The following is a 21,652-nucleotide window of genomic DNA, read 5'->3' on the forward strand; positions in this document are numbered from 1 at the left end:
CCTCATTGAATTCCCCTGGCATCCTTGTTGAAAATCACCTCACCATAAATGTTACGGTTTATTTCTGGATTCTCTCTTCTGTCCCATAGATTTATTTGTCCATCCTTATACTGGGATGTCTTAATTACTATAGCTTTGTATTAAGTTTTGAAATTGGAAAGCATGAGTCCTCCAGTTTTGTTCTTAAGATTGTTTTGGCTATTCTGGGTCCTTTGCATTTTTATTTGAATTTTAGGATCATTTTGTCAATTTTCACCAGGAAGGCAGATGGGATTTTGATAGTGATTGCATTGAATCTGTAGATCAGTCTCGATAGCATTGCCAAGAACTACATATTTTTAACTGAAAATTTTCATGAGATGATATCTGTTTGCACTAGGAGCAATGCATTTTTTTAAAAGATTTTATTTATTTATTTGACAGAGAGCCAGCGAGAGAGGGAACACAAGCAGGGGGGAGTGGGAGAGGAAGAAGCAGGCTCCCAGTGGAGCAGGGAGCCCGATGTGGGGCTTGATCCCAGGACTCTGGGATCACGCCCTGAGCCGAAGGCAGACGTTTAACAACTGAGCCACCCAGGCAACCCTGAGCGATGCGTTTATATATTTTAGCCTTTTCCAGTCCGTTCCATTCTTATTTTTTTAGTTAAAATAATTGCCGGACCCAGCTCCCTGAATTGATTTCTCTATTCATGTTCATGGGTTGTTAATTTATTGTTTGAAAAATATGCTTCAGGTTAATGGTCCTCAACCTTGACAGCAAGTTGGAATCATCTGGAGAACTTTAAAAATACAGCTATGTGGTCTCATCCCAGAGACTAAAGTGCACTTGATCAGGACTATAGCCTAACTATTGGGGTTAAGGGGAAAAAAAAATTCCCAGGTGATTCCAGTGTGCAGTCAGGATTGAGAACCATTGCTCTAAGTGAAGTCAAGTGCAGGTATTTACCCCTTGTAGAGCCTGTGCGTAGTTGACTGAACGTACTATGGGATGGAAGTGTGCATACTGCTGGCTGTAGAGCTGCATGTGTGAAACATTTGGTCACTTTGGTGAAGAATGTGCTAGAGAGGTCTGTGTACTTTTTCTGTATTTAATCTGACCATTGACACTGTTTTCCTGAGAAATAAAAGGATTTTGCTTTTGACTTTCTCCTGGGTGTATATAGTTGTCTATGGTCTGTATAGAGAGCAAGGATAGAGCAGTCCCTGGGGAATGTCATTTCTCAGGAATTTTTGCGTCTTCTGCTTTTCTGCGATAGGAAATGGACTGATTTGAGAATAATATGCAGGAAATGCACAGCTATTTTAGGGATTGTTGTATAAAGAACACCAAAACTATTGGTTAGAATTACTATTGAAGTATATGGAGGTATTGGTCAGAATTGATCAGAATTAAGGTCAGAAGTACTGGAAAAAATACCTGAAAGTGAGACTGATGTCCTGTGTTAGAATATTAAGGAATATTAAGACTGTGGTGGAAACGCACATAAAATAGCTTATTTTACTCATTGAATATTTTTTTCTTGTTTATTTGAAAGTAAAGTTTTTTGTATACATGTACATATGCACACATGTATATTTGTATTTTGAAATAGAGATACAGGGGTTATTTGAACCAGTTTTTTTTGTTTTATTTTGTTTTAATTTAGCAATGTACCTTAGGCATATGACTAAATCATTAAATAGCCCTTTAAAACGTGGCTTTTAACAGCTCATTTGTGCTGAATGCATCATGTTTTATTTGACAAATCCTTCTATTGTTGGGCATTTAGCTTATGAGCCGTTTTTTGCTGTGGTGAACATAATACAATAGTGAACAGCCTTGTATGGAAATCTGTGTGCATTTTTCAGATTATTTCTTTAGACCACTTTTTTGGAAGGGACATCATTTGTATTTTTAAGGCTTTGTTACATAACGTATATGCAAGATGCTTACTGCATCCAGGTTAATGTACTGGGAATTATTGCTATAAATTTTCCTGTTCTCCCCCCCCCCTTTTTTTTAAACCAGTTTGGGCAAAGAATAGAATCATTATGTTTATTCTGCTTTTCTTTGGTAACTAGTGAATTTGAACACATCTGAGTTTTTTGGGCCATTTATATTTTGTTTGGCTTATTTATTTCCTTTAGCAGTTTTTCTAGTTTTGTGTTCCCATCTTTTTCCCAGTCTTTTATAGCAGTTCTTTTTATAGCAAGGATATTAGCACTTTAGTAAATGTTGCAAATATGTTTCCCAATTTGTCTTGTATTTTTATGATGTGTCCAAGAAGTTTTATTTGTAGATCATTTTTAGGGCTTTAGTTTTCAAAAAAAAAAAAAAAAACCTCATTTTTCAGACTCTAAAGTTTCAAATGAAATGTTTTTCTTAAAGATGAATAAAAATCTGTCAGAATGTGATTTTGCTTAAGAGATTTTTTAGATTTCATATCTGCTTGTCTTTTTTTTTTTTAAGATTTTATTTATTTATTTGACAGAGTGAGAGAGACAGCCAGTGAGAGAGGGAACACAGGCAGGGGGAGTGGGAGAGGAAGAAGCAGGCTCCCAGGGGAAGAGCCTGACGTGGGGCTTGATCCCAGGACCACGCCCTGAGCCGAAGGCAGACGCTTAACAACTGAGCCACCCAGGCGCCCCAAAATCTGCTTGTCTTTTAAAGTATGATGGGAACAATCAGCTCAATTTTAAAAAGTTAAACATGAACTTGAACATTTTCACTATCCCGATCCCAATAAATGGGAACTTTAAGTGGGATCACCTGGAAGTTGGGTGCTGTTAATTCTAAACAGCCAGAAAGTGAGGCTAGATGTCATTGACAAGCTTTCCACTCTAGTTTTAAATTTCGACACTTTTGGTGTTTAGTACTTTTCCCTTTGGGCATGTATGATATCTGTTTTGGGTTGATGGAGTTCTTGTTCTTTCATTCCTTACTTTTGCGTCGGTACTATTAAAAAATTGAGACTTTTACATCATACTTCAATAATAGCCTCAAGTAACTCTTTCTAATTATATCCTTTAGGCTTTTTCCAAAATAATGGACTTCGTCTTTTTCCAGGTCTCTGGAAGCGCTTGTCCTAACTAGTTTTTAGTCCTTGTTAGTCTTGTTACCTCCTGAGGTCGTGGGCGGGCATTTAATAACACATGTAGCACAGGGCTCAGAGCAGGAGCTAGGGGCTCTCTGTGCCGACCCAGGCGTTATTTTTTCCTCTCCACAGTTCTATTGAGAAAGAGACTGGTTTGGAATCTGTTCTGCCGCTTCTAACTGGGTGTGAGTCTCTGCTTCCCCTCTGTGCCCCTTCACTGCCCTTGGCGGGTGGGTCTGTGGGATTTCTAATTTACCCTTTGTGTTCATCCTCCCACCCAGCTTTTATTGAGCACCATCTTGGTACTTGGTACTCAGGTACATCTGGGGAGAAGTAGCCTATCTGAGACCCTGGCAAGACCATCTCCAGGTCTTCCCTGGTTCCGAGTTCAAAGTTCTGACCCTGAGTTAACTTCAATCTGAGTACAGGTATTATCTAATTGAGATCATTCTAAACACTTTGGAAAAGTTTTAGGAAGTTCTGGGGTTAGCAGGACCCTGGGGGGATCTTGTCATTCCTCTTCACACACACCCTGGTTCTTCTCCAAAATTATTCCTGTCTTCCACAGTAATGAGGCCCGGAAAGGGATCCAGGACGGGGCGGGGGGGGGGGGCGGAGAAATAGCAGGGTAGCCCCCTTGAGTTGTCAATGAGTCTGGGTGGGTCAAGGAGCGCCCTGCACCAGTAGGCAGAGAATGGGGCTGTTCAGTGAGAGATGGGGGCATTAGAGGTCTGATGGGGAAGCTTTTGGGGTTAATTTTTCAGCTTAGTTGAACTCAGCCCTACTTGTTCACATGCTAAGGCACAGTTTATAAAAGGAAAATGGAACCGTCTGTGTTCCAAGCATGAGCTTGACTTACTACCACTGATAATTATCATTGGGCTGTGTTTTTAATTTGGTCATTTTGCCAGGAATATAAATCAGACATTATTCCTTAGATCTTTGGGTAATTAGGAAGATTGGCAAGCCTCCATTTTTCTTGAATTAAGTCATTATTATCCTATTTGTAATATGGGATTAAATGTGTTAAGCGAAGGAAAGGCATTTTTAATTTTTTTGAAAGACAGTTGCAACTTAAGCATGTGGGCAATAGTAGTTTTAGTGGCTTGTTTTGCATATGTATTTATGAATTTTAAGCTTTTATTTCCTAATCACAAATACAATACAAGTTCATTGGTAATGTAAAACAGAAAAGCATAGAAATACGATACCACATGCAATCTGACACCCAGGGAGGATAACTGTTAATATTTAGGGAAAGTGTCTTGACTGCCTGGTTTACCAAATAAGTGTAGTTTTTCTATAAAAATGGGGGATGTTCTGCCTCCCCCCCACCCGTCTTCCCCCACTTAGTAACAGAGCATGACTGTTTTTCCTGAATGGTTTTGTAGTGTTTTATCATAAAGCATTTTGCTGTCATAATTTAGTTAGCCAGCCCTTAAATGTTGGACATTGACTTGTTGTACAACTAAAGTGAATACAATTATACTCATCTAGTTATTTTCCTAGAGCAATGATTTTCTTGGATATGGATTTTTATTTTGTTAAAAGAGTTATTTATTAGAGAGCGAGAGTGGGCGGGCACACACACAAGCAGGGGGAGAGGCAGAGGGAAAGGAAGAGAATCTCAAGCAGACTCCCTGCTGAGCGGGGAGCCTAATGCAGGGCTCCATCCCAGGACCCTGAGATCATGACCTGAGCCGAAACCAAGAGCCGGCTGCTTAACCAGCTGAGCCACCAAGGCGCCCCTGGACATGCATTTTTAAAGGAGATGGATGTTAAAGATTTAAAAATTATTTTGACAAAAACATCTAGCTGAAAATGAAGGTGAATATTTCTCTGATCTTGGAATGAGGAGGGGCTTCCTAAGCACAAAAGTATTAGAAGCAATTGCAAAAAGATACTAGATATGACTTTAGAGAGATGAAAAAGCTATCCTTTATTTCAAGTGACACAGAGAGGAAAAAGCAGTCATTTACTTTTTCTGGGGAAAATATTTGCAACATGACAAAGGGTTATGCCCTTAATTTGTAAGGAGCTCTTACATGTGAATAAGAAAAAAAAAAAAAATCAAACCTACTGAAAAAATGGACAAAAGGCACTTTAACAGTTCATAAGAGAACTATAGATACATGGATCAAAGAAATAAAGATTGAAACCAGATGTCATTCTTTGCATGTCACATTTGCAAAAGTTGAAAAAAAAAAAAATCTAGGACTGGCAAGTGAAGTTAACATACAGTTTTTTTCTCTTGTGCTTTCTTTGTTAGCTTGTCAGTTTTCCCAGAAGGAATTGGGAAGGTTTCCCATTTCCTATTTCGTTACCAGGAAGGTTAGGATGTAACTGGCCTGTAAATTTGTCTTGAGCCTGGTATCTTTTTTTGAGCACAGTTCTTTGATTTTGTTATTTTCTCTATTTGTGTATTGTTATTTGTTCAGGATTTTAAAGAATTGTTTTAAAAGAATTGCCCATTTCATCTCGATTTTGGGGTACATACATGTGCTTCTTTTAAGTCAGTTAAAAAATACAAACTCAATGTAAAAGCATGATGAGTATATAGTATCTTGTGTTTGCCCTTGTTTTCAGAAGATAGTCTTTGTCCTGTGCAAGTGTACAAAGAGGTTTTGTGTTTTTTGAATTGGGAATAGGCATTTTGTCAGCCTTTTTGGCATCTACTGAATTGATAAAATGATTTGGTTGCTCAGTTTCTGGCCCGTGAATGGTACTGGCCCCAGGGCTATATCCTTCCTGCTTCTTAAGTATTAACATCCTTTTTTAAGGAAATGGTAAAATACAGAGATAACAGTGTGTGTGTGTGTGTGTGTGTGTGTGTGTGTGTGTATAGTTATCCCCACCCCCCAAATTTTTTTGTGTTTTTTCTCTGAAATCAAAACCTGGAAACCATAGCATGTAGTACCTTTGCATAACCCAATTAAGAAACTAGAGAAGAGCTGTGAGTATTTTTGTGTGTTCAGAGTGGCTTTTACTGGGGGGAAATCAGGTGCTGCGTCACTGAGCTCCAAGTGACGTTTCCTCTGAACTGCTCGCAGGGGCCTGTGCTTTGATCTCAGCCTTGTAACCTTGTGTGCAAAGGGCAGGTCCTCGCATTTCCAGAGTGTGGTGGCATACAAAGGGGAGGCGTGCTGACTGGTGCTGGGACAGAAGTTCAAGGATGCGCGCTGATAACTCAGTCTTGCTTTTGTCGAGTGGCTCCTCCTGTTTAATTCCTCTCTCAAATACATTTGTATTTTTCCAGTATTAGAACATCTGACCCGATTCTGTGTTTTGGTCTCTGATAGTCTAGTGGAGTAGAAACCCAGTCCTTCCAAACACTGGTTTTACTAATCAGCTTAAAAAATACTTTCCAAAAACAAATCTTCACGGGGTCATAGTACTGCACTTGCCCCTTTACGATTTTTCTCTGACTCGTAGCTAAAGTGACATTTTGCTAATTTGCAGCTTTGCCCTCATGGCAGCTTTTTTCTTAATTAATATTTTTCAGCCTTTTAAAGGATTTACGGAAGAAGCATACACATGTTGGAAAATAATTCTAACTTGTCAGAATTGGATAAAGCAAATTTTGAAAGTCACACAAGCCTCTTTTACCCCCTACACTTCAAGGCAGTTTGATCTTTATCCTTTCCAGCCCTTTCTTGTGTCCACAAATATGTTCTATATAATTATACTTTTAATAAAAATGGGATTATACTACACATATTGTGCAACTTGCATTTCTCAAAGGACAACATACATAATTTCAGTTTAACTGAAAATAAGCTGTTCTTCTAAAGCATTTCTTTGTTTACTTTTTTCCATGTTATTTCCATTATTCCTCTTCTTGACTAATCTTCATTGATGGATGTTGCCTTGGTGCTTTTCTCCTGACTCTAAATTTTTAATAAACATAGCTTAGGATAGATTTATGGTTATGAAGATTTTATTTTTGGAAATAAATTACCTTTTTATTCCCCCTTGAATGCAAGGGAAGAACAATTTCTCCATTCATATGCTCATCAGTTAAAACAAGTAATAATTTTTTTGTACCAAACGGCAAAAGACCAATGTTTAGTTTCCGACGTTAAAAAAAAAAATAGGATCACTGAAGGCTCCTTGAAGGCTGGACTGGTACAAGTCTGATGGCATTAGTGTGCTTGTTTACCTCAAAGCCGTCAGTGATTGTGATGCAGACTTGCTCCTGAACAAACAGTAGAAAGAGTCGCAGCATTAAAAAAAAAAAAAAAAAAAAAAAAGACTTGCAGCATAACTGTTGTTTTTTTTTAAGAATTTATTTATTTATTGGAAGAGATAGAGACAGCCAGCGAGAGAGGGAACACAAGCAGGGGGAGTGGGAGAGGAAGAAGCAGGCTCACAGCAGAAGAGCCTGATGTGGGGCTCGATCCCAGAACGCCGGGATCACGCCCTGAGCCGAAGGCAGATGCCTAACCGCTGTGCCACCCAGGCGCCCCAGCATAACTGTTTTCTAACAAGAAACTTGTTGGTATCTGGCTAAACTCATCACCTGTGTTTTTCTTTACCATGGTGGGGCAGGTTCCTGACTGGTGCCGGGTGTTCCAGAGACAGCTGGCTTGTCAGGCTCTGGGTTTTTTTTTTTTTTTTTTAACCGTGAAACATATGCACAGGTATAAGTGTATATAAAACAATAAAATGAACATCTGTGTACCTATTGATAATCCAGCTTAATAAATAGAATATGAGCCAGCTTTTTTTATGAGCACCCTCCCAGTATATTTGTAAGAGGCTTTAAAAGGTGATTTTTAAGTAATCGAATCTTCTGTTCTGTTTTCCCCACAAATACAGCACCACCAGTTTATGGTAGTGGTGGCATTGGAAGCAGTGTAGAGTCATAAAGCTCAGTTGTCACAGGCGTGATGGGCTCTGACCCCTATTCTGTCACATCTCGTAGGAGCTCCAGGACCTTGACCAGGCCTCACCCCTCTTGGGTTTTCTTACCTGTAAAGTGTGGACCTGGTAGTTTCCGAGGGTTGTTGTGAAAATGAAATTGCACAGGTATGATACATTAACCTGAAAAATTAAAGTTATTTTACCAGCAAAAAATGGGTTTATTTGGGTTTATTAACTGAGAGCTGCAACTTTGGGGACACAAGGTATGTCCAACAAACAAAGGAGAAAAAGGTTATTTTATGGTGAATGAGGAAGTTGGAAGGGGTTATTTTAAACAAAAGTCCTTTGGAGAAAAGCAGGAGTTCAGGGTGATGAGGGTTTGTCTTTGGCTGAGTTGCAGGGGTAGTTAATTTCTTATACGAGATACTATGTATGTTTTCCTCTGTTGGGGCCTGTTACTGATGATTCTTTCCTGTTGAGAGTCTTCTGTTGGGGTTGTAATTGACAATTCTTCCTATGATTGGCATTTGGTGGTACTGGCTCCCCCCTCTAGCCTCCTGACTCCACTTTAGTGAGGTTTTCCTTTATAAATTTTCACATTTTCCCCCTTTTGATCAAGATCTTTTCCCAAAAGCATTGCTGAACCGCAGTTGGAGTCTTCTAATTCAGTGGCCTTTTGTCCCTCAGTGCTAGGAAGGACCTTTCCTGGGCGTAATGTCCCACATTATGGGGAACATTCTATAGATTGGAAACCTACTGAGGTCAAATTTGAGTAACAAGCAGGGGGAGCAGGGAGAACTGTCAGGCATCTCCCACCTCTAGTGCATATTTATTAAGACTGTAAGTGTTGGATGTCGTCTCTTTATTGGGTACGTCACTTTTTTTGGAAGATTTTATTTATTTGATAGAGCACAAGCAAGGGGAGCAGCAGGCAGATGGGAGAGGGAGAAGCCGCCTCCCGACTCGGGGCTCAATCCCAGGACCCTGGGACATAACCTGAGCCAAAGGCAGACTCTTAACCAACCAAGCCACCCAGGCGCGCCTGGGTACGTCATTTTTACAAAAGTTTGACAGACAACAAGTACAGAATCAAAAGTAACATGGCAGTTCCGAATTGTGTGATGGTTCTAAGCCAGGACCCTAGATCTGAAAGTAGCCATCTAGAGGGCACCTGGCTGGCTCAGTTGGTGGAATGTTGATCTCGGGGTTGTTAGTTCGAGCCCCACATTGGGTGTGGAGATTACTTAAAAAAAATAAAATCTTTGAAAACAGCCAACTAAAACTATTCATTGGCACTGATTCCAATTTAGGGGAGAAAAGCTCCCCCTACAGGAGGCAAACCCAGAGTCCCGTGTGCCTACTAGAAGTCACCCTTTGAGCAGTTATGAAAACAGAATAATGGATACGACAGGAGCACTCTGAGAAATAGCCCATTTGGTAAGACACAGTGCAGGTGAAGCAGCAGCTGGTGGGCTTTTTGCAAAACAGCAAAACTTAAAAGACACTTTAAAACAGTATTGTTATCTCAAGAGAACTGTTCTAACCAAATGTGGTCGTACTACAGTAAAGTCGACAATTCAGAAACCATGAGTTTTGGATAAGAATCCAGAATCTGTTCATTGTCCAGATGAAAAAGAGAGACTTGGTGAATCCCGAACCTTCTAACAGGCCTGGTCTGGACACCTCGGGAAAGCCGTCTCATCAGACGCCATCTGCTTTACTTCTGGGAAATCTTGACTTTCAGGTCGGCAGACGGTGTAGGCCCAGTCAGGGTTGGCTTTCTTTAGACAAGGCAGGTGAATGCGAGAGTCTGTTGCCTGGAGTTCGGCAGCACAAGGGTTGGTTAGCAGTCCCTTTCCAGTGAGGCTGCAGAGTCTTTCTAGAGGTGTCTTCTACGGTAGGTGGAATCTCCAGTTGTAAGGTGTGATTCTTAAGTTTTCCTCTCTCAAGGGTGCATGGTGAAAAGATTGCTCTACCAAAGCCTGGTTATTTCCAATAGAAACAGTTAGGCTTTTACAGTATTCAAGTGTATCTTTATCAACCGCGGGTCAAAGGAGGCAGGGGCCAAGTGCAAGAATCAGACGTTCTCTGGGGTGCCTGGGTGGCACAGCGGTTAAGCATCTGCCTTCGGCTCAGGGCGTGATCCCGGCGTTCTGGGATCAAGCCCCACACCAGGCTCCTCCGCTATGAGCCTACTTCTTCCTCTCCCATTCCCCCTGCTTGTGGTCCCTCTCTCGCTGGCTGTCTCTATCTCTGTCAAATAAATAAATAAAATGTTAAAAAAAAAAAAAAAGAATCGGACGTTCTCTGATTATTTCAAAGGGTAAAAGTCTGAGTTCCAGAGGGGTGGATCTGAGTTAAGAAGGACCAATGGCAATGCTTTAGGCCAAGATAAGATGGGAGGTCTCTACAAATTTTGCCAGTTGAATCTTAATAGTGCCCTTAGTACATTGGGCCAACCTGAGGATTGAGGAGGAAAGTGTAAAACTGGCCAAATAGCACAGACTTGTTGAAACACCTGCCTGGTAAAATGGATTCCTTGATTACCATGACGTTAAAGAGGGTTTCTCCCCGTTGGGATGATTTTTTTTTTTCTAACAGAATTTTAACTACAGTAGAAGCAGCAGCCTGGCTACCAGAGAGAGCGTTGGTCCGGGGAGTAAACGTATAAACCATGACTAAAACCTATTTAAATCCACGAGGTGGGGGTGGCTGTATGAAACCCATTTGCCAAACCTCGAATGGCCCCTTAGGTAATTTCAGGTGAGCAGTGTGAGCGCATTTTTCTGCATTGTGTTTTGGACACGTGGGGCAAGCGAGGTAGGCACTTTTTGCGGCTTTATTTGTATTCCCCACCCGTATTGGTTCATGAATTGGGCCAGATTAATTGGTCTAAACCACAGTTCTTTTTATCACACCAACAATGATTAGATTCCCAGTATTGTTTTTCCTTTTCTGGGAGTCAGTTATCAGGTGTCTCTGGTCAGTTTTTTAATCCTCATTTGGGAGAACATCCCTTTGGACTGTGACAGAGGTTTGGCTCTTGATTTCTTTGAGTGCACGGTTCTGGTGGAAGTATCAGTGAGGGGGTTTCCTTTGGCCTCCAGAGAGTCGAGTCTGGAATGCCCAGGAACCTTAATGAAAGAGCAGCTGGCAAAAGCATGGCACTTAATGAATTTTGACCCTAGGAGCCATTTTTAATTTTATCCCCGTTGGAGGTAAGAGCACCACGTCGTCGCCATAACATTCCAGAGTCCTGAGCTACCCGAAGACATACCAGCTATGGGTACAAATGTTTGTGGTTTTACCTTTGGCCAAGCTGCAAGCCTGACCAAGGGCGTGTAACTGAGCCTGTTGGGCTCCAGTAGTAGCCGGAGCTAAAAGTGCTGCCTCGGTCACTAACAGAGGAGCACCCTAGCGTTCCAGCCCGGGATTGGTCGTTTTCGTCCTCTGAGTAAGAACCATCAGTAAAACACGAAAAATGTGCCTTGGTTATCGGAGTTTCCTAGGAATCGTCACAGGGAGTCAAGAGGTGATCTGTCAGTCTCAAGCAGTTGTGAGGGGTGTCCTCCGTGAAGGAGGAGAGACGAACAGCAGGCTTATTTGAGGTTATTGCAGTGAGGAGGAGTTCTGTGAGGAGCAGTTAGCAGGGGGATCTCCTAGGAGGTGAGGAGGCTGACCGAGGTGTCGAGTGTGGTGAGAGTTTAGGGGGGCTTCTGCTGCATGCAGCACAAGCTTGGTTAGAAGGAGTCCTGTCACTCTTCACTGGCCTTAAGCAGAAGGGCAGTGGCAGGAATGGCTCTGAGGTGCGGGTGGAAGGGACATCCCTGGCCACGGGCTCCAGTGGTTGGCTCTCCTACCCTATGGGTCAGTGATGGTCCCCGGTATTTTTGGGCAAGTACTTCAAGCATTTTCTTCCTTCTCACCAACAACAAGGAAGAGGGAAGTTGACAGTTAGGATGTCCGAGGGCAGGAGGCTTTAGGCTTTTCTTTAAAGTCTCCAGAGCTAGGTCTTCTCCATCTTTCTGAATGACAGGGTCAGGTTTGTCTTTTTTTTTTTTTTTTTTTTTTTTTAGTTTATTTGTTTGAGAGAGTGCTCACAAGCAGGGCGAGCAGCAGGCAGAGGCAGAGGGAGAAGCAGGCTCCCTGCTGTGGGACTCGATCCCAGGACCCTGGGATCATGACCTGAGCCGAAGGCAGATGCTTAACCAGCTGAGCCACCCAGGCTTCCCAGGTTTGTCATTTTTAAGTAAAGCATACAGTGGTTGAGCTGTAAGAGAAATTTGGAATCTCAATTTCAACAGTAGACAGCCAATCCAAGAAAACTTCGTAATTGGTACTTAGTTTTAGGTTTTGGGAAGTTCATGCCGTGAAACCTGCCTGGGTCTAAATGTAGTCCTTGTTCTGCGATCAGGTGCCCTAAGATGAACCTGAGTTTTACAAGCTGCGGTTTTTCTTTGAAGACTTCATGTCCTTTTAAGGCCAAAGTTTTAACAGGTGAATGCTGTCTCCTGTGAAGAGGTTTGAGAAAGGGAGCAGAGAAGCAGATCATATACATATTGTAACCAACTAGAGCCTGCAGAAAACTTTATATCCTCCAAATCAGCTTTTAAGGTTTATAAAGAGTTAAGAAGGACGGCCTGTGTAACCTGGGGCATTACTGTCCTGGTTTATTATTGTTCTTCCCAAGTGAAAGCAAGAAGACCCTGACTGTCCTTATGAACTGGAATAGTGAAAGTGCACTATATAGAACAATTATAGTGAAGCAGGATTTGCTTTCAGTGGGGACAGACGTCAGTGTATGGGGACAACAGGGCGCCCAGGGATAATGTTATTTATTGCTCCGAGGTCCTGGACTAACCTCCATCCTTGGCCACTGGGTCTTCTCACAGGTAAAATAGGGCTCCCAGGGACTAGTGCAGGGGATGATAAGGCCCTGAGTCCTGTGGTCTCCTATTATGGGCTTGATGCCTTAAAGGGTTTCTTTATTTATAGGGTACTCGTTCTGGGGAGACGTTGTGGGGGACCTGTTTGAATCTTGATGGGAGGCGTGCTGTGAATTCTGCCAATATCAGTTGAGGAATCTGCCCATAAAGAGGGCGGTAGCTGACCTGATGGGGACAAATGAGCAGTGTCCCCAGACTCCCCTATCGTGCCATCAGAGATGGAACAAATAAAAGATGTTGAAGGGTCATTTAATCCACCTGGTTGGCAATTCTGATTCTAGAATTATTTCCATCTTTTGGGAGACATTCTGGCACGATACTTTTCTAAGAAATCTTGGCCGTTATGAATGGGGTGGAGAAACTAAGGAGAAAAGGGTGGGACTCTCTCAAAGGGCCTGAATAAAGGGAATGGGTGCAGAGACAGGAACCTGTTGAGGTTTATGAGAGCCCCCCCCCGTGGGAGCTGTTTTCCTGCTCTGATGCCTGCAGGACCTGCTTTCCAGGAGTGGTGTTGAGCATGGAGAATGCAGCTCTGGGGTCAGTAAGACAAAGAGATTTATTCTCAGTCTGGACTGTGGTTTCTCCAAGCCAATTAAGAGGGGGGACTGGGAAGAGTCCCTGTAGGTCCTTGGAGCCCTGTCAGTGGGAATTAGGACACTGGAAAGGCTGGCTAGAGGGCAGAGGGCTTCTGGAATGCTTAAGTTTGTAACAGTCTTTTTTTCCCAGTGCCCTGGCCCTTTGCACCAATAGCAGAAACCAGGGGGTTTTGGTCTGTTTAGGGGCCTTCACTTGCCAGAGTTGAAAATTGAGGATTTTAGTGGTCTTTCTTTCAGGTGACCCTTGTGGGTGTGAGTGAGCTGGTTTGCCATGCTAGCTAAATGTGGAGTGGACACAGTTTCCCGTTCCATGCAAAGATCCTGGTTCAGGCTGTTAGTAAATGTAGTTAAATGCTTCCCAGGTGGATTCAGCCTCTAAAGGAGGGCCAGAATCTTCTTTAGAGACCGTTTGCAGTTGGTTATAGTAGTTACGATCAGGTTCATCAGGCTTTTGTGTGCAAGCCTGAACTTTGTTCCAGTCAACAGGTTTAGGAAAAGCTGCTCTAACTGCCCTGTGGAGATTTCCAGCAAGCATTCTAGGATCTTGCCAAAGTTAGGCGCTTGTTTCTCTAAATCTTTTAGGATGTTCTCATGGAGCTAGTTTCATCCAGCGTTTGGCTTGGTCCTCACTGATAGGCACATGGCCTGACTGATATAAATCTTAGAAACTGGGGTGGTAGGTTGGCATAACTATGTTAAATTCTTTCAGCGAGCATGGATCCTGAGTGACTTTAGGAAACTCTGACTCTGGCTCGCAGTCTGACCTTGGTCCAGGTAGCATAAGAAATTTGGGGTTTATTCGGATCCTCAGAAGACTTAACTTGAAAGGGGCAGGTTTTATTACCTTCAGGAAAGGAGGGAGTGGGGAGAGGTTCAGGGGAAAAGGGAAGTTCAGGACGGAAAGCAAGACAGCTGCTGCATATCCTAAGACTTAGAAGACAGGAAGGAAAAAGGCCCCAGAAGCCTTTTTCTCCCTTTGTTTGTTTGCCTCTGTTAGTCTAGAAATTGTATTTTGCAGACAGGCAATTTTAGATTCCTGATAATGTTCAGAAGCTTCAAAATCCCAAAGTAGGCATCCCATTCAGTTTTGACAGTTTTAGAGCCGGGACTGTCCAATTAAGATTTGAGAAGAGTAAGTTTGGGGAGATGGCAGGCTCCCTGTAGTGGCCATTGGAGTTCTAAATGATTCCGTGTATGAAGGGGGACCACAATTTTTAAACATAAAACTGGCTAGGGTCCCAGAAGAAGGGGGCATCCTCAAAACATTCTGATGGACTGGGATCTCATTTCTAAGGGTTTTTTTGGTTTTGTTTTGTTTTGTTTTTCTAGAGCAAGAAAGAAAAATTTCTAAACAGTATGGACATCCTGGTTCTAAAAGGAATCCGAGCAAAGGCCAGCTCTGTTCCAGTAGGCACAGCCCTGTTCCCAAGAAGTTGGGCGAAAGGCTAGCACCGTTTCAATAGGAGTAGCCTGGTTCGTAACAGGAGTTGGACTGAAAGCCAAATGAGTATTCTTATAAAGGACAAAGCCGTAAAACAGATCCCAAATAATTCTTGGAGAGCTTAAAACACAGAGTGGAGCTCAAAATCCAGAAGAAAAATTACCTTCAAATTCTAGGGTTGGCGAGAAAGCAGTGAGCTCAGGTAGCTCTGTGGGTATGGGGACCTGTTTGCTCACCAGCCTTAGAGTTGTTGGCAGCCTTTTGGAACCCACTTCTAATCACCGCATAATGCGAACCTTTTGAAAATAAGTTTTTTACCAGCAAAATGAGTTTATTAGTTTATTTGGGGCATTAAACCATGGCCAAACCATAGGCAAGTCCAACAAAGGAGAGGAAGGTTATTTTATGGAGAAGGAAGACGTTGGGAGGGGTGGCTTTGAAGCAGAGCCTGTTGGAGGAAGACACTAGTTCAGGGTGTTGGTAGCTTGTCATTGGCTGAGCTGGCAGGGGTAGCAGATTTCTTGTAGGAGCTGCAATGTGCATCTTTCCCTTTGGGGGCCTATCATTGATGATTCTTTCCTGTCGAGATCGTCTTTTGGGGTCTATAATTGACAGTTCTTCCTGTAATTGAGTGGTACTGGCTCCCCCTCTGGCTCCCCCTGCTAGCCTCCCCTCCTTTCTTCCCCACTTCACATTAGTGACATTTCCCCTTATTAATTTTAACAGGTACTGGGGCTCCTGGGTGTCTCAGTCGGTTGAGCATCTGACTCTTGGTTTGGGCTTAGGTCATGATCTCAGGGTTGTGGGATTGAGCCCTGAGGGGGGCTCTGTGCTCGTTGAAATCTGCTTGTCCCTCTCCCTCCCCCTCTGCTCTCCTCCCCTGCTCTTTGAGCTTGCTCACTCTCTCAAATAAAGTCTAAACAAGTTTTTAGGAGGTACTTAGTACAGTGCCTGGCACATCGTGAGCACTAGAGAAGTATGTAAAAAGGTTTGTTTTTTTTTTTTTGCTAAATTGAGGTCTTATGCTAGGGAATATGGAGTTTAAAAGATTATCAGGAAGAAACCCCAATTAAGTACAAAATTGCTTTTTCCAGGTATTCTAAAATACCATCTTCCATAATATTCAGGGCAGATGAAGAGCCGATTTTGAAGGGAATGAAGGTGGCGTGTGTGATCCTGCCGGGGGGCTGCCTGGGGCCTCCTAGGTGCTCCTCAAGAATGAAGGCCTCATAGAGCAAGTTCTAGAACTGGCCACAGCTGAGTGAGAAGTAGACTCCGTTCATGCGGGGTGCCTCCTGGTAGGTTCGCTATGACTCTGTTTTTATTTACCATCTGTTTTTCTCTAGCTAGGTCTTGACTCTGCTAACCGGGATCCCCCTGTGGTTTCGAGCTTGGACCTCAGCAGCACGAGGAAATGTAGCTCAGCGGCTTGTAACGGAAAGCATATGGACAGGTCCACGGTGCGGCATTTAGGTGCGTCTGAAACCCAGTCTTTTTCATTCTGCATTTCATGATGCAGTTGTGCTGACAGCCCTTTAGTGTTAGAATTCATTTGTGCTTGACCTTGTCCTTTGCACTTGTCACCAACAGTCTAAATGCAATCCTGGGAATAATTAATCGTTCCATTAATGCTAATGATAAGGTAATGGACTGCTTTAGGCCAAATTCCTTGTAAGCAGATTAAAGTAGAAAATAGGCAAAGTCTTGCCACTTAGGGGTAATGATAAGGTAGGAAGTAAATATTTTCCTTCTCCTTTATATGCTTTTGACTTTTTGTATCAGTAAAAATTTGAGTGCTTATCGCCATTTGAGGCTCCTTGTCTGGGTCCCAGGTCTCCTGGGGGTAAAGATTGAGGACGTCTTCTCTCTTTTTCAAGCATTCTGCACATTAAGCAGTGAGATTATTAAATTGCGTTCCCTCCCTCCCCCGTCACAAAGCTTGATGGGCATTTTGGTTATTTTAAATTTTTTGCTATTACAAACAATACTGCAGTGAAATTTCTTGTACATATTTTAGGGAGACTACCTATAAGTAAATTTCTAGCAGTAAAATTGTTGGGTACAGTGCTTAAGATTTTTTTAGTTTTTTAAATTTTGACAAATTGTCTTGTAGGGAAGCTGCAAGAATTTATACCCTTATTAATAAACATTCTCTCTCAAACAGGTTGTTTTGTCAAAGCTAACTTATTCAGTATGGTGGGTATAGAATGTTATGTCAGTGGTACTTTTATTTATTTACTTTTAATTTTCAAACAGTAAAATTCACAATTGTAAGAGCTTTCACAAGTGCTGAAAGGGGATCAGTTAAAAATTTTTTTTCATTTTCTAATGGAAAGTCTATACTTGCTACTTAAAAAAAACCCCAAAAACCAGAAATTCCAAGAATTTAGGCAGAAGATCCTTGATCCTACCACCTAATGACACCACTGTGAACATTTGTGTTCTTTGACCTTTTTTCTGTGTGCAGTTTTTTTTCCTCTTAAGCCGGTATCAAATTATATGTAATACATTCTTTTTTTTTAAAAAAGATTTTATTTATTTATCTGACAGAGATAGAGACAGCCAGCGAGAGAGGGAAACACAAGCAAGGGGAGTGGGAGAGGAAGAAGCAGGCTCCCAGCAGAGGAGCCTGATGTGGGGCTCGATCCCAGAACACCAGGATCATGCCCTAAGCCGAAGGCAGACGCTTAACGACTGAGTGACCCAGGCGCCCCTATGTAATACATTCTTAAAAGTAATATTTATTAACCACGAGGGAGAAAGGGGAAGACTGCTCTGTCTGGGGATACCTGCGAAATACATGGTCTCTCAGCTCTGAGTTTCAGTTACCGTCTTTATATTTCAGTTCACACGTGTCTTCCATTTGTGCTCAGAGCTTCTCCGGTCTCTGGTCTTCAGTGGGCGCTTGTCAGGCGTACATGTCACCCCCAGCTCAAATTCAGCACGTCCAGACTTTGTTCATTACTTGCTAGTCGAGCCCGTTTCCTTATTTATAGGAGACACTCTTGTTCTTTTTTTAGAGGTCCTCTTTGACACCTAATCTTTGATCGATTTTTTTTTCCTCTTTCAAATCACTCTCTGTCCCTTTTTCTCACTGTCCCTTCCACCCTCCCAGTTGCCAAGATCCTTATACTTGGATTGACACAGTAGCTTCTTGACCTTCCATCTTGAGATTTTTTGGCAGTGGACTCTTTCTGTTCTCCTCACCTGCCGAGAAACTCATGTTTCGTAAAGCTGTGTTGTGTGTATGTTGGACTCCTTTGACCCTGCAAAGGGTTTTCGTCCTCTACCGCCCATTGTATGCTGTGGCTAAGCTGTTTTCATGGCCTAGAGACTCGCCATACTTCTGCCTACCTTGGTCTCCATGGTGACCTACCACTCAGGACTTTCCATCCCCCAAGGCTGACCCCCAAGTCCCACTTCCCCAAATACATTTCTGATCATTTCTGGCCCTTTTGAGTTTCTTTCTCTGAGTGCTCACGCCCAGTTTGATAATTATCTTGTAGGTCTCTATGATTCACTCATTGTCCCAGTCCACTGAGATGGCAGATGGCTTCACATGTAATCCATTTCCATCAGTGCTGAGATTTGTGGCAGTTTAGGAAACTAGCCAAATGGTTGGTTTATTCCTCCCCTCCCCCCCAGTACAGATCCTAAATACTAAGTTTACAAAGCTGAGAAAAGAGAAGGCCTACCAGGTAGTATGTTATCAGGAGCATACAGGCGATAGTCCACTGTCTGGGCACTCACAGCAGAGAACGCCAGCTCTGCCCAGTGCCAGGAGCCTGCTGACCACGGGCCCGGTTCTGATGGCAGGCACGTTTTAGAAGTTGATCCATAAATGTGGAGGGACTCAGATAGAAACTGGATTAAAGACGTTGAGCTGGGAGGAACTGTGTTTTATTGGTGGCTGATTTCTGAGAGGCTGCGTCTGGTAATTCGGGTGTCTTTGGTTTACAGACTGTGTGCTATTGACGTCAGTGTCCCACTTTTTTATAACTAAACATGTTATATAAAATGCTCATTGTTGATAGTTTGATCGGTAGCAACAAGAGAATTAAATATTTACTGGAAAAGATGGGTGCTTTCAAAGACCTATGTAAACACTGATGATGATCAGGGAGCTTGCATAAGAAGGTAGGGAAGGAAGGTGGTTACTGTGGGACAGTTACTGTGAAGGGACTCCACGCGCATCAGGTGAGCCCTGGCCTTTTCAGTGGGATGTGTTATAAAACCAGTGTGTTAGTGTTGGATTAAGACCGGCTGTTGATAAATTGCCCAAGTCCTTTGCTGACTTTCTGTTTGGTATGGAAAGATCTCGTCGATAAATTTGTCCCATTCCTTCTAATGAGGGGTGTGTGTGTGTGTGTGTGTGTGTATTTTTTTTTTTTTTTAACAAAAATACAGGTATAATTTTGTTTGAGGTTTGCCATACAAAACCAGAACTTGCAATTCAGTAGTTACAAAGCCTCTCTGGATTTGAGCCCTTTGGGTGGACCCTGTTAGTTTTATTTAGGTTTCTTGTGTTGCTTCTGAGCTTCCCGTGCACAGCCCCCAGCTCCCCTCACGACCTTCCAGCTCGTGGATCTCTGCTTGGGCCTTTCTCACATCTGGCTCCCTCCCGCCTTCCAGTGCTGCGAGTGTGTGACGTGAGGTGATGGCACCTGCTCCCCTGCATCAGAGTGCAGGCTGCAGAGCTGACGGTGAAGGGTAGTAGCACGGGCTTGGTTCTGTTGGCGGGGTTAGGATGCACGGCCGTGCCTGTGTTGCGTGTGTGTGTTTTGTACATACTCTTTCGATGGAGTCCGATCGTGAGCACCGTGGCTGTGTACTCTGCATAGCTGATCTCTCTTCCTGGTATCTGCTTTCTTTAGACCAGTGCTGTTCAGTACAATTAGAATGGGACTCATATGTGATTTTCTAGTAGCTATAGTAAGTAAAATAAAAAGCAGGTACAACAAACTTTAGTAATGTATTTTATAACCTAATATATAAAAAGATCATCATTTCACACAATTATTGTAGTATTGTGTAGTATTATTGATGAGATATTTTGCTTTTTTTCCCCCATAGTAAATCTTTGGAGTTTCATGTGTATTTTGTGCTTACCAGCATATTTCTAGCTGACCACACTTCAAGTGCTCGGGAGTCACATGGGGCTGGTGGCTCTTGCGTTGGGTGGCACAGCTCGGGGCCCACACTGTTGTCCTGTACCACTAAGTAATATGTTTTCAACTCGGAAGCTTTTGGATTTTGGGGTGTTTCATAACGTAAGCCACTTCTGTTCGTGGGCTGCATAATAGCACGTGCTCATCATCAAATGATACTTCTTTCAGCTTCCCTTTCTCTTTTTTTTTTCCCCTGTCAAATTGAGGAGCTTCCCATTGCCTGGAAAATGTTTTGTGTTTTCATTTTGTTTTGTTTTTAAAGATTTTATTTATTTCTCAGAGAGACATAGAACACGCTCACAAGCAGGGGGACGCAGAAGCAGAGGGAGAAGCAGGCTCCCCGCTGAGCAGGGAGCTCCATGTGGGACTCGATCCAGGACCCTGGAATCATGACCTGAGCCGAAGGCAGATACTTAACTGACTGAGCCACCCGGATGTCCCTGGAAAATGTTTCTGAACCAGTTCAATAAGTAAATTGATTGAGAGGCAGTATTTCTAGATGTTATTTCATTTATTCCCTAAGGCTTGAGAAGAAAACAAATTTTTAATGTATTTTAAATTTATATGTATTTTTGTATATATAAATTTTTTAAACTAGTTTTCCATTTCACTCAAGAATCATTAATGTTTTGACATTTATAATTTTAGCTATATTAGATTATAATTTTAATGAATTAATACTTATGTTTGTATATAATATTTTAAAAATACATTTTGCAGTTTATATATATATGTAAATTATAATTTTAGATTATAATACATTGAAGTTTAGGGTCCAATGAATATTTCTCTTTTTTTTAAACCTTATTTTTTTCCAGTATAATTATCTTTATATTTTTCTTTATATCTGAAAACTCACTTTAAAAATTTTTTTTTAAATTAACATTTTAATTTTAATTCCAGTATAGTTAAAAATGTCCTATTAATTTCAGGTGTACGATATAGCGATTCAAGCATTCTGCACATTTCTCAATGCTCCCCCTTCTTTAGAGTCCAGTGACTATTTCTCATTTCTTTTAAATAAAGAATTTGATGACCTAGAAAAATGTGAAGAAGTACACTGCTGTTTTGAGATAAAAATGTCCTTTAGGGGCTCCTGGGTGGCTCAGTTGGTTAAGCATCTGCCTTTGGCTCAGGTCATGATCCCCAGGTCCTGGGATTGAGCCCTGCTCAGTGGGGTGTCTGCTTCTCCCTCTACCACCCACCCCCGTCCCCCCTCCCACTTCTGCTCTCTCTCTTTCTCTCAAATACATAAATAAAATCTTAAAAAAACCCCACAACAACAGCCTTTAGAAGCAGTTAGAATACGGGGCTGTGAGGCAATACAGGAAAACCAGGAGTCCCTGGGCACAGTAAACTTGCAGAACATTGAGAGTGCCTTCCTTTTGACCACACCTTTGGTTTCTTGAGTTACTGGGCTTCTGTCAGCAAGGCCTTGGAAGTGAGAGGCCACGCATCTTGTTACAGGGATTTGAGTGCTGTACTTTCTCCTTCTAGTTTGTCTTGCCTGTGTATTTAGTTTATATTGTCCATAGGCAATGAGTTAAGGTTTAAAAATTAAAATA

At 42.2% G+C, this 21,652-nt stretch overlaps 1 protein-coding gene across 3 annotated transcripts in view; it reads left to right on the plus strand.

Annotated features, from left to right (window-relative positions):
* SLC23A2 (solute carrier family 23 member 2) overlaps window positions 1–21,652 on the plus strand; it is a 130,750-nt gene that overhangs the window by 10,319 nt on the left and 98,779 nt on the right. Inside the window, exon 2 of one of the 3 annotated variants that reach the window (XM_040638001.1) lies at window positions 16,266–16,392. The exons of 1 other annotated variant lie outside the window; for it this stretch is intronic. The gene's annotated coding sequence lies outside the window, so the exon portion shown is untranslated. The remainder of the gene's footprint in view (window positions 1–16,265; window positions 16,393–21,652) is intronic. One more of the 3 variants, XM_040638002.1, reaches the window with a different exon arrangement.

The sequence above is a fragment of the Ursus maritimus genome, unplaced genomic scaffold (assembly GCF_017311325.1).
Source record: "Ursus maritimus isolate PB19 unplaced genomic scaffold, ASM1731132v1 scaffold_22, whole genome shotgun sequence".
Taxonomy (NCBI): Eukaryota; Metazoa; Chordata; class Mammalia; order Carnivora; family Ursidae; genus Ursus; species Ursus maritimus.